Here is a 12,977-nt window from a genome sequence, read left to right on the forward strand (position 1 = left end):
GTTACGCTAAAAATAAATTTAAAAAATTTTTTAAAAAAAGAAAAAAAATTAAAAAAAAAAAAGAAGAAGATTAGATTACTAGTGTGCTCTGGACAGCCATTTGAATCCACAGCTCAAATTGTTAACTACTCTGTTCCACCACTACAGAAGAGAACAGATGATGTGAAGTTTCAAGAGAGTTGCTATTACAACCCAGAAGAAATGCTACAGTGAAAACAGGCCTTGTGTTACTACTGAGAACTTTTAAGCAGAAACTGGCTGCTGTATCTTAGGAATTTTCTAGATCACAACTTCAATTGATATATGGACTCAACCACTCTGTCAATGCTAAGAAGTTACTCTTATGATTCAACATGATCACTCCCTCTCCACCCCATACACAAAATGCAGAGCTTCCAAGGAAGACCGTTGAAATGCCCTTTGTTCCCATTGCTTAATCTCATCCCCTCTCTCCTGACCCAAGAACTGAGATCTTGCCTGTAAGGACCCCTGTGGATTAGAAGGAACAGTGACTCCAGACTCTTGAAATGAGAAGTGGACTTTATCCAGGCTGTGTCTCTAATGTGGTCTGCTCCTGGGGAAGATTACAGACATCTCCCAGCTTCAGTGTCCTCATTTGTAGTGTGATGACTCACTAGTGGAGTAACAACAGAAGGACATGGTCTTCTTCAAAAACAAACATCCATCTCTCAGTTGCATTGATTGTTTATACCTCTGCGTATGGCATTCTTAGAAAGATTGTTCATTTAATCTTTAAAAAATGGATAAGCCAGTGCCCTAGGTTATCTCTAATGCTCCATCTTTCTAATACTTCCTATTGATACAGTGCAGAATTGAATTTTTGATCTAACATTCCACTTTGTCACCAGCAACCCTCAATTTCACTTCTTTGTTCTTCTCACTTTATTTGTTCCACACTCATCCCATCCAGTTCCTGCCAGACTCCTAGCACTTCTTTCCGCAACTGCCTTTATGTTATCTGGGGATGTTATAGGATCCAGATGTGGGAAACCTATTGCTAAGTCACAGCCAGTCCACTTACTGGCTTAGTGATCTCAGCCTCTGTAAGCCTCAATTTCTGCAGTAGCAGAGCTAGTAATGGAGAAACACAGATGTGTATTCACAGAATGAGAGACTGGGACAGAGAGAAAGAGGGCAGAGGGAATCCAAAAGGGAGGCAAGGGAGGAGAGAAGGAAGGAAGGAGGGAAGGAAGGAAGGAAGGGAGGAAGGAAGGAAGGAAGGAGAAGAAGTGAAATTGAAGAAAGGCCATCAGAGAATCTCCTAGTAATTCTTTGCAAGTACATTATCCACTCCTATTCTTGTTGCTTGTGAGCACTTTCTAGATGACTACACAATTTATTTACCAATTTTCAATTTTAAGCACACACTCATTCATTTAGTTTTGAAAAATTTGCTTAAGGGAAACAAAAGTAGATTAAACAAAATAGCTTAATCTAACTGAAGTTAGAATTTGAGTTCATAATCAGGTTTTCTTACTCAGTGAATAAGTGTTGCTTATAGATAAAGCAAGCAGGTATTGAGTGTGAATTACTCACACACTTTAGGAGTAACAGATATGTATGTACTTATTCAATATAATTGATTCATTTAATGTTATATTTTGAAGTTAATTCCTGACCTATAATTCTATGAAATAGGTAAAATCTACATATAAAATACTTAAACCAAGTAAGAGTGGGAATGCATAGAGCCAAGTTTTTATAATTCATCAACAATGGAATGTCGTATAAATAAAAATTCTAAGGTCATTTAACGTAAGATATTAATAAACTCAAGATTTGATCACATTGCATAACTTCAGAGAGTCCAAGAATCAGGTACAATTTTTCTATCTTGGTTTTCCTTACTGTGGAGGCAAGCACTCTGTGACAGAAATGAGGGAAAAGTAACCCAATTACTGCATCTTGTTCAAATTTAGAGAACTAAGGTTTGTATTGCTTTCAAATAGATTTAAAACACAATACTTAAGCATTTATATTCCTGAGGAGGAAATAAACTTTTTGGTTTACCAAGGGATTTACATTCCCTGTAATTAAGGATGATTGCTACAAGTTATCCAAGTAGAGTGCTTATCAAATCATTTGGGTGTCTTTTTGAACCCTTGTTGATTGCACTCTTTTTTTTTTCCTTTTTCTTTTATTTTTTGACAGAGTGAGAAAGATCACAAATAGGCAGAGAGGCCGGCAGAGAGAGAGGGGAGGAAGCAGGCTCCCCACGGAGCAGAGAGCCCAACATGGGGCTCGATCCCAGGACCCTGGGATCATGACCTGAGCCGAAGGCAGAGGCTTTAACCCACTGAGCCACCCAGGCGCCCCAGTTGATTGTATTCTTAGAAGGAAGTAGAAATGACTCTCACTCTCCTTCTTAGAAAATACATTGTGAAATTAGTGTTCTGTTTTGTGGTGGACCTATGAGCCCATATGGAGGCCAGAGAGCCAGAGTTTATCATGTTAGTTTCATCACCAGAGGGTGGGGAGAATGACTGGAAGTGGAATCAGGAATTCACATTCTGACATTTTGATTTCAGGATTTTACTAGACAACAAAGTGGAGATTAAGGCAGGTGGTTAGATATACAAGTGTTGAATTAGGGAGCATGATCTGGGATGCAGCCATAAATATGTGAATATTCGGCAGTTAGGTAACATTGAAATCTATGGGATTTAATGCATTTACTGTAGCAATGTGTATTGACAGAGGATAGGAGGACATAGGACATACACCCTTATTAGTCAGGGAGAAAAAGTAGAATCTACAGGAGAATGAAGAGTGACCTGCAAAGTAGAAGGAAAATCAGGAAACCAAGGAAAATAGGAAACTGTGTAGACTAAGTACAAAATCCTCTAGGGTTAGGTGAAACTGGGAGCCCAGATTTAGTCTATTACTTGACTTGAACACCACTTTGTGGAAAGATCTTATAAGAGCCAATTTAACCAAAGGGTTGTAGAAGCCACAAAAATTACCATTAACCAGAAGGTCACCCTCACCTGAACAGGATGATGGTGAGTGGATTTTTCCTTTACCTATTTAGGAAATTGTCCTGGAAATTGGTCTTTATAAAGCTTTATCACACCATTGGGTTAGTTTTTTTGTTCACAGGTGTGACAAATCCCCCCTTAAAAATATATTGTCAATTCTTTTTAGTAATAAGTCTTTTCTTTTTCCTCCTGGTTTAGCATCCTGTACCTTGATTTTTCTCTGAAACAAATGAACAATCTGTACTTTAGTTAAGAGTTCTGTAAATGGGAGGAGTCAAGATGGCAGAGAAGTAGCAGGCTGAGATGACATCAGGTTGCAGGAGATCAGGTAGATAGTTTATCAAAACATTCTGAACATCTACAAATCCAACAGGAGATTGAAGTGAAGAAGAACAGCAATTCTAGAAACAGAAAATCAACCACTTTCTGAAAGGTAGGACCTGTGGAGAAGTGAATCCAAAGCAACAGGAAGATAGACCACGGGGAAGGGGCCGGCTCCCAGCAAGTGACAGAGCAATGGCGCACAAAATCAGAACTTTAAAAGTCTGCTCCAATGAGGGACATTGCTCCAGAGGCTAAGCCGGGGTGAAGCCCTCAAGGGGAAAGTGTGGTCTCAGGTCCTGCAGGGTCACAGAAGGATCGGGGGTGTCTGAGTGTCACAGAGCTCCCAGGTATTAGAGCGGGGGGGAAGCCGGCTACAAAGAGAGTCAAGGAGTGAGCTGTCAACTCCGGGTTACCTTAAACTGTGATCCATGGTACAATGTGACCACTGCTCTGTGAGCAGGGACCCCACAAGATCCAGGGAGAACCCCCTGGAAGAGCGCAGAGATCTGCTGGGTTTGGAGACTCTAGGTGGGGCTGTGTGCCAGAGATGCTTGGTCACAGGTTGGGTGAACTCGGAGCATGGCCAGAGGCCATGGAAACGGGAATGATTGAGCACTTTTCTCCAAGAGTGCACTGAGGAGTGGGGCCCTGAGCTCTCAGTTCCTCTGGGCTGGAGATTAGGAGGCCGCCATTTTCATTCCATCCTCCAAAACTCTACCAAAAGCCTTCAGGGAGCAAAAGCTCCTGAAAGCGAACCTAAGCGAATTACTTAGCCGGTCCCTGGTAAGGGCGGCGCAATTCCACCTCAGGCAAAGACACATTAGAATCACTACAACAGGTGTTAGGGCTGATTTAATGTTGAAACCTGTTTAACTATTAGGGCCTGCTTAGCCAGAGCGACTCCATATTGACTAGGTAGCTATGTTGTTGTTTACATCCACGGACTTCATTCTGGGAATAAACTCCCCAGCACTTCCTGGTATCAGTTCTGGGTATCAATTCTGGGAGTAAATGACTTAACAATAGAACCCACATACTTTGAGGTCTGCAGTTATACCCTATAAAACCAGCCTGTGAGATCGGGACAGGGTCCCTCTCTTCAGAGGTGGCTCTGGCCAGTCAGTCTGACTTCTAATGCTTGGCATAGAATAAGGCTTTGCATAACTTTCACTTTGTCTCAGTCTCGTTCCTTTGATAACAGACCCCAACACAGGCCCCTCCCCCAGAAGATCAGCAAGAAATCCAACCAAGACCAAGTTCACTTACCAAGGAGAGCAGTGGAATTCTAGAGGAGGAGAAAGCAAAGCATGAAATTCATGGCTTTCTCCCTATGCAACTTTAGTCTTGCAAAGTTAATTAATTTTTTCAATTTTATTTTTTTCTTAAACTAAATTTTTTCAAACTTTAACTCTTTCCTCTTTTAATGTTGTTTATCTTAACAATACCTTTCATTAAAAAATCTTTTTTGAACCTTCATTATTGTAGTCATATTTTATCCTTCATTGTATCTAACTTTATTTTTTGTATACATATAAGGTTTCTTCTTCTAAAAAAATTGGGGTACAACTTCTTCTAATAGATCAAAATATACCCCAAATTTAGCACAGGGCTTTGTCCTAGTTTCTAGCCTGAGCAAATTCTCTCCACTTTCTTTTTCTTTATTCTCCCAAACAACTTATCTTATCAATCCCTTTTTTAGAAATTTAAAAATAAAAATTTCATCTTTATATTCATATTCAATGCCTTCATCATGTTTACCTTTATTTTGTGTGTGTGTGTGTGTGTGTGTGTGTGTGTATTTTTTTTTTCATTCCTTAAAATTTTGGGAGGTAGTTTGTTCTAAGAGACCAAAGTAATCCCAAAATTAAGTGGGTGACTCTGTTCTATTCACCAGTCTAATATATATATTTGACTAGTATATATATATATATATATATATATATATATATATATTTGCATACACTGGTATATAGACTGGTGTGTATATATATATTTTTTCTTTATTTCTTTCATTTTTTTTTTCTCTGAACTTTTTACCCCTTTCCTTCCCCCAATGATTTGTGGTCTCTTCTGATTTGGTTAAAGCACAATTTCCTGGGGTCCTTGCCACCCTTTTAGCATTTTATTAGCTCCTTCATATATTCTTACCTGGATAAAATGACAAGGCGGAAAAGCTCACCAAAAAAAAAAAAAAAAAAAAAGAGGCAATACTAAAGGCTAGGGACATAATCAATACAGACTTTGGTAATATGTCAGATCTAGAATTCAGAATGACAATTCTCAAGGTGCTACCTGGGCTCGAAAAAGGCATGGAAGATATTAGAGAAACACTGTCTGGAGAAATAAAAGCCCTTTCTGAAGAAATTAAAGAACTAAAATCTAACCAATTTGAAATCAAAAAAGCTATTAATGAGGTGCAATAAAAAATAGAGGTTCTTACTGTGAGGATAAATGAGGGAAAAGAAAGAATTAGTGATATAGAAGACCAAATGACAGAGAATAAAGAAGCAGAGCAAAGAGAGACAAACAACTACTGGACCACAAGGGGAGAATTTGAGAGATATGTGCTACCATAAGACGAAAAAGCGTTAGAATAATTGAGAGTCCAGAAGAAGAAGAAAGAAAGGAGAGCTGGAGGTATATTGGAGAGAATTATTATAGAGAATTTCTCTAACATGGCAAAGGGAACAAGCATCAAAATCCAGGAGTTGCAGATAATCCCCCTCAAAATCAATAAGAATAGGTCCACACCCCGTCATCTAATAGTAAAATTTATAAGTCTTAGTGACAAAGAGAAAATCCTGAAAGCAGCCCTGGACAAGAAGTCTGTAACATACAATGGTAAAAATATTAGACTGGCAGCAGACTTATTCACAGAGACATGGCAGGCCAGAAAGAACTGGCATGATATATTCAGAGCACTAAATGAGAAAAACATGAAGCTAGGAATACTATATCCAGCTAGGCTATCATTGAAAATAGAAGGAGAGATAAAAAGATTCCAGAACAAACAAAAACTAAAAGAATTTGTAAACACCAAACCAGATCTACAGGAAGTATTGAAAGGGGTACTCTAAGCAAAGAGAGAGCCTAAAAATAGTAGACCAGAAAGGAACAGAGACAATATACAGTAATAGTCACTAAATTCATATCTCTCAATAATTACCCTGAATGTAAATGGGCCAAATGCCCCAATCAAAAGACACAGGGTATCAGAATGGATAAGAAAAACAAAACCCATCAAAATGCTGTCTACATGAAACTCATTTTAGACACAAAGTCACCTCCAGATTTAACGTGAGGGAGTGGAAAATAATTTACCATGCTAATGGATATCAAAAGAAAGCTGGGGTGGCAATCCTTATATCAGATCAATTATATTTTAAGCCAAAGACTATAATAAGAGATGAGGCAGGACACTATATCATACTCAAAGTGTCTGTCCAGCAAGGAGATCTAACAGTTTTAAATATCTGTGCCTCTAACATGGGAGCAGCCAACTATAGAAACCAACTAATAACAAAATCAAATAAACACATTGACAATAATACAGTAATAGCAGGGGACTTTAACACTCCCCTCACTGAAATGGACAGATCATCCAAGCAAAAGACCAAAAAGGAAATGAAGGCCCTAAAGGACACACTGGACCAGATGGACATCATAGATATATTCAGAACATTCCATCCCAAAGTAACAGAAAGCACATTCTGCTCTAGTGCACATGGAGCATTGTCCAGAATAGATCACATCTGGGTCACAAATCAGGTCTCAAATGGTACCAAAAGATTGGGATCATTCCTTGCATATTTTAGGACCACAATGCTCTGAAGCTAGAACTCAATCACAAGAGGAACTTTGGAAAGAACCCAAATACGTGGAGACTAAAGAGCATCCTTCTAAAGAATGAATGCATCAACCAGAAAATTAAAGAAGAATTGGAAAATTTTGTGGAAAAAAATGATAATGAAAACACAGCAGTTTAAAATCTGTGGGACACAGAAAAGGCAATTCTGAGAGGAAAATATATAGTGATACAAGCCTTTCTCAAGAAAAAATAAATTTCTCAAATACACAACCTAATCCTACACCTAAGTAGCTGGAGAAAGAAAAACAAGAAAGCCTAAACCTAGAAGGAGAAGACAAATAATAAAGATCAGAGCAGAAATCAATGAAATAGAAACCAAAACCAAAACCAAAACAAACAAACAAACAAAAAAATAGTGGAACAAATCAAAGAAACTAGGAGCTGGCTCTTTGAAAGAATTAATAAGATTATTAAACCCTTGGCCAGACTTATGAAAAAGAAAACAGAGGGGTGCCTGGTTGTCTCAGTGGGTTGGGCCCCTGCCTTCAGTTCGGTTGTGATCTCCAGGTTCTGGGATTGGGCCCCGTGTTGGGCTTCCTGCTCGGCGGGGGGCCTGCTTCCCCCTTGCCCCAGCTGACTCTCTACCAACTTGTGATCTCTGTCTGTCAAATACATAAATAAAATTTTAAAAAAAAGAAGAAGAAAAGAGAAAGGACCCAAGTAAATAAAATTGTGAATGAAAGAGGAGATATCACAACCAACAACAAAGAAGTACAAACAATTATAAGAACATATTATGAGCAACTATACACCAGCAAATATGACAATCTGGAAGAAATGGATGCATTCCTAGAGACATATAAAATACCACAACTGAACCAGGAAGAAATAGAAAACCTGAACAGACCCATAACCAGTAAGGAGATTGAAACCGTCATCAAAAATCTCCAAACAAACAAGAGCCCAGGGCCAGACGGATTCCCAGGGGAATTCTAGCAAACATTTAAAGAAGAACTAATTCCTATTCTCCTGAAACTGTTCCAAAAAATAGAAATGGAAGGAAAACTTTCAAACTAATTTTATGAGGCCAGTATTACCTTGATCCCAAAACCAGACAAGGATCCCATCCAAAAAGAGAATTAGAAACCAATACCTTTGATGAACAGAGATGCAAAAATTTTCACCAAAATACTAGTCAATAGGATCCAACAGTACATTAAAAGGATTACTCACCACGACCAAGTGGGATTTATTCCAGGGCTGCAAGGTTAGTTCAACATCTGCAAATCAATCAATGTGATACAATACATTAAAAAAAGAAAAAACAGGAACCGTATGATACTCTCAATAGATGCTGAAAAAGCATTTGACAAAAAGTACAGCATCCCTTCCTCATCAAAATTCTTCAAACTGTAGGGATAGAGAGTACATACCTCAATATCATCAAAGCCATTTATGAAAAACCCACCACAAATATCATTCTCAATGGAGAAAAACTGAGAGCTTTCTTGCTAAGGTCGGTAACATGGCAGGGATGTCCATTATCACCACTGCTATTCGCCATAGCAGTGGAAGTCCTAGCCTCAGCAATCAGACAACAAAAAGAAATTAAAGGCATCTAAATTGGCAAAGAAGTCAAACTATCCCTCTTTGCAGATGATCTGATACTATATGTGGAAAACCCAAAAGACTCCACTCCAAATCTGCTAGAACTTGTACAGGAATTCAGTAAAGTGTCAGGATATAAAATCAATTCACAGAAATCAGTTGCATTTCCTTACACTAACAACAAGACAGAAGAAAGAGAAATAAAGGAGTCAATCCCATTTACAAGTGTACCCAAAAACATATGATACTTAGGAATAAACGTAACCCAAGAGGCAAAGAATCTATACTCAGAAAACTATACTGTACTCGTGAAAGAAATTGAGGAAGACACAAAGAAATGGAAAACTGTTCCATGCTCATGGATTGGAAGAACAAATATTGTGAAAATGACTATGTTACCTAAAGCAATCTACACATTTAAGGCAATCCCTATCAAAATCCCATCCATTTTTTTTTTCAAAGAAATGGAACAAATAATCCAAAAAATTTATATGGAACCAGAAAAGACCTCAAATAGCCAGAGGAATATTGAAAAAGAAAGCCAAAGTTGGTGACATTACAATTCCAGACTTCAAGCTCTATTACAAAGCTGTCATCATCAAGACAGCATGGTACTGGCACAAAAACAGACACATAGATCATTGGAACAGAATAGAGAGCCCAGAAATAGACCCTCAACTCTATGGTCAACTAATCTTTGACAAAGAAGGAAAGAATGTCCAATGGAAAAAAGACAGGCTCTTCAACAAATGGTGTTGGGAAAACTGGACAGCCACATGCAGAGAAATGAAACTGGACCATTTCCTTACACCACACACAAAAATAGACTCAAAATGGGTGAAAGACTTCAATGTGAGAAAGGAATCCATCAAAATCCTTGAGGAGAACACAGGCAGCAACCTCTTTGACCTCAGCCACAGTAACTTCTTCCTAGGAACATCGCCAAAGGCAAGGGAAGCAAGGCCAAAAATGAACTATTGGGACTTCATCAAGATCAAAAGCTTTTGCACAGCAAAGGAAACAGTTAACAAAACCAAAAGACAACTGACAGAATGGGAGAAGATATTTGCAAACGACATATCAGAGAAAGGGCTAGTATCTAAAATCTATAAAGAACTTATCAAACTCAACACCCAAAGAGCAAATAATCCAGTCAAGAAATGGGCAGAGGACATGAATAGACATTTCGGCAAAGAAGAAATCCAGATGGCCAACAGTGTTGAAAAAGTGTTCCACATCACTTGGCATGAGGGAAATACAAATTAAAACCACAAAGAGATATCACCTCACACATTCTGTAGTCAGAATGACTACAATTAACAAGTCAGGAAATGACAGATGCTGGCGAGGATGCAAAGAAAGGGGACCCCTCCTACACCATTGGTGGGAATGCAAGCTGGTGCAACCACTCTGGAAAACAGTATGGAGTTTCCTCAAAAAGTTGAAAATAGAACTACCCTATGACACAGCAATTGCACTAGTGGGTATTTACCCTAAAAATACAAATGTAGTGATCCAAAGGGACATGTGCACCCGAATGTTTATAGCAGCAATGTCCACAATAGCCAAACTGTGGAAAGAGCCTAGATGTCCATCAACAGATGAATGGATAAAGAAGATGTGGTATATACATACAATGGAATACTATGCAGCCATCAAAAGAAATGAAATCTTGCCATTTGAGACAATGTGGATGGAAATAGAGGGTATTATGCTCCAAAAAATAAGTCAATCAGAGAAAGACAATTATCATATGATCTCCTGATTTGAGGAAGTTGAGAGGCAATGTGGGGGGTTTGGGGGTAGGAAAAGAATAAATGAAACAAGATGGGATTGGGAGGGAGACAAACCTTAAGAGACTCTTAATCTCACAAAACAGAGGATTTCCAGGGGGAGGGGAGTAGGGAGAGGGAGGTGTAGTTATGGACATTGGGGAAGGTATGTGTTATGGTGAGTACTGTGAAGTGTGTAAAGCTGGTTATTCACAGACCTGTACCCCTGGAACTAATAATACATTGTATGTTAATAAAAAAAATAATAAATTAAAAAAGGTGTTCTGTAAATGGTCTATTTGGCACCTTCTCCAAATAGATTTCAAAACACCTCAAATCTGGCAGCAGGCCTGATGTGAACCCTGCTATTGATACCCACCAGTAATCTGGAGAGCTTATCTACTGATGACTTTATCCCAAATACATATTCTTACCTCTTCCTATAATTGGCATGATCCTTCCACTTCATTATAGATATTGTTGCAAATGTTGTTCAGATCAGTTTTCATGGGATATATTATTAAGGTCACTTTACTCACATGGTTTCATTTCCCACTAGAGCATACAATTCCAGGACCATAGGGCCGATTCATTTCACTTCTGCTCTTCGGATGACTGTTTCCAATCTCAGAGGGCAGGAAGTTTTCTATAGATACCTGACAAAGAAGAGTTATTATAGTATAGAGCCATTCTTTAAAATCTCCTGGTTCTTCAGTTTAGAAGTGGGCAGAAGACATGAAGAGACACTTCTCCAAACAAGACACACAAATGGATAACAGACACATGAAAAAAAAAAAGTTCAATGTCATTTGCCATCACAGAATTACAAATCAAAACCACAATGAGAGATCACCTTACACCAGTCAGAATGGCTAAAATTTACAAGACAGAAATCAACAAATGTTGGTGAAGATGTGGAGAAAGGGGACCCTCTTACACTGTTTGTGGAAATTCAAGTTGGTGCAACCTCTCTGGAAAATAGTATGGAAGCTCCTCAAGATATTAAAAATAGAGCTACCCTATGAGCCAATGATTGCACTAGTGGGCACTTACCATAAAGGTACAGACGTAGTGAAAAGAAGGGGCACCTGCACCCCAATATTTAGAGGAGCAATGTCTGCAATAAACAAATTGTGGAAGGAGCAGAGATGTCCCTCAACAGATGAAGGGCTAAATAATATGTGGCTCATATACACAATGGAATATCACTCACCACCAGAAAGGATGAATACCACAATTTTCATTAACATGGATGAAACTGGAGGGGATTGTACTAAGTGAAATAAGTCAAGGAGAGAAAGACAGTTATCATGTGGTTTCACTCATATATGAAACATAAGGAATAGTGCAGAGGATGATAGGGGAAAGGAGGGAAAACTAAACGGGAAGAATTCAGAGAGGAAATAAAACCATGAGAGACTCCAGACTGCAGCAAATAAGCTGAGGGTTGCAGAATGGAGGGGGTTGGGGGATGGGGTAACAGGGTGATGGGTGCTAAGGAGGGCATATATTGTGATGAGCACTGGGTGTTATATACAACTAATGAATCATTGAACACCACATCAAAAACTAATGATGAACTATATTTTAGCTAACTGAACATAATAAAAAAGGAAATTGCCCTCCATTTTCTACAAAAAAATTAAGAAAAAAATAAAATCTCCTAATTCTCTCTTGAAGATGAGATCATTTTTTGATACATTTCTCATATTTTTCACAGTCCACAAGGCTTTAAAAATTACACCATATTCAGCTTTTAGCATGGTTTGGGGCTGTTCTATGGGAAACTAGCATATTTAACTTTCAGGGACTTAGGAGGGAGATTCTAGTTATATTGGGAGAACATTTAAATTTAGGTTTTTAATATTTGGTACATGGTTGGGAAAGTATTAAAATGGAAATTATCTTATCTGCCACAACCCACATATTCTAGAGTAAAAAAAAAAAGAGTCAAGGTGGGCTTTTGCTGATATAAAATCATGCGATTTGTATTTGCACAGATATTTACCTTCATTTCTTCTTCATGGTCTTCATGGTCTTTCAGAACCATATTCCCAGTTGGCAGGACTTATCTGCTCACTAAATGGCTGGTACTGGTGAATTTCTTGAATGTCATATGTCTGAAAGTCTTCACTTCATCTTTGTTTTTAAAGATATTTTTGTGAGTATTGAATTTGAGGTGGACAGTTTTTCTTTGAGTATTTTAAAGATGTTGCTCCATTCTCTTCTGCTCCACTGGTTTACAATGTTTCTGGTGGGAAGTTTGTTATGATTTTTATCTTTATTCTGCTCTATATCCAGTGTCTTTTCCCTTGGGCTGCTTTTAACATTTTTTAAAATTTTTATTTATATTTTTAATTTCTTTTCAGTGTTCCAGAATTCATTGTTTATGCACCCAGTGCTCCATGCAATACATGCCCTCCATAATACCCACCACCAGGCTCACCCAACCTCCCACCCCCACCC

Source organism: Enhydra lutris, unplaced genomic scaffold (assembly GCF_002288905.1).
Source record: "Enhydra lutris kenyoni isolate GAN:26980312 unplaced genomic scaffold, ASM228890v2 scaffoldscaffold22, whole genome shotgun sequence".
Lineage (NCBI taxonomy): Eukaryota > Metazoa > Chordata > Mammalia > Carnivora > Mustelidae > Enhydra > Enhydra lutris.